Consider the following 403-nt stretch of genomic DNA (forward strand, 5'->3'; position numbering starts at 1 on the left):
GAATTTCTCCATACATCCATATTCGATCAGTAATTGATCATTATTCGAACACTTGGTGGTACACACCCCAGGACAGTCAAACAATCCCACCGCCTAGCAGCAAGCTCCAAAAAAGGAATGCTTCGGAATTGCTTAACACCTCAGGGACTAAGCCCGACTAAGCTCTTTCTTTTTCCTTCTTTCCGACTTCGAGTTACTAAACTAAGGATATACCTTTCCACATGGGAGAGGTCGAAGACTAGAAGGGATGAAGACAAATTGATGAGTTCTAAGGGTTCAACAACTTAATAGCGAAATTTCGTACGATATCCCACCCTCGTGGGTGATTATTGCTTGAGGCTAAAAAGAGCTTTCTCTAGAAAGGAATTTGTTGATTCAAAGCGGCGATACGGGCCTATTTCTT

The sequence above is a fragment of the Salvia splendens genome, unplaced genomic scaffold (assembly GCF_004379255.2).
Source record: "Salvia splendens isolate huo1 unplaced genomic scaffold, SspV2 ctg368, whole genome shotgun sequence".
Taxonomy (NCBI): Eukaryota; Viridiplantae; Streptophyta; class Magnoliopsida; order Lamiales; family Lamiaceae; genus Salvia; species Salvia splendens.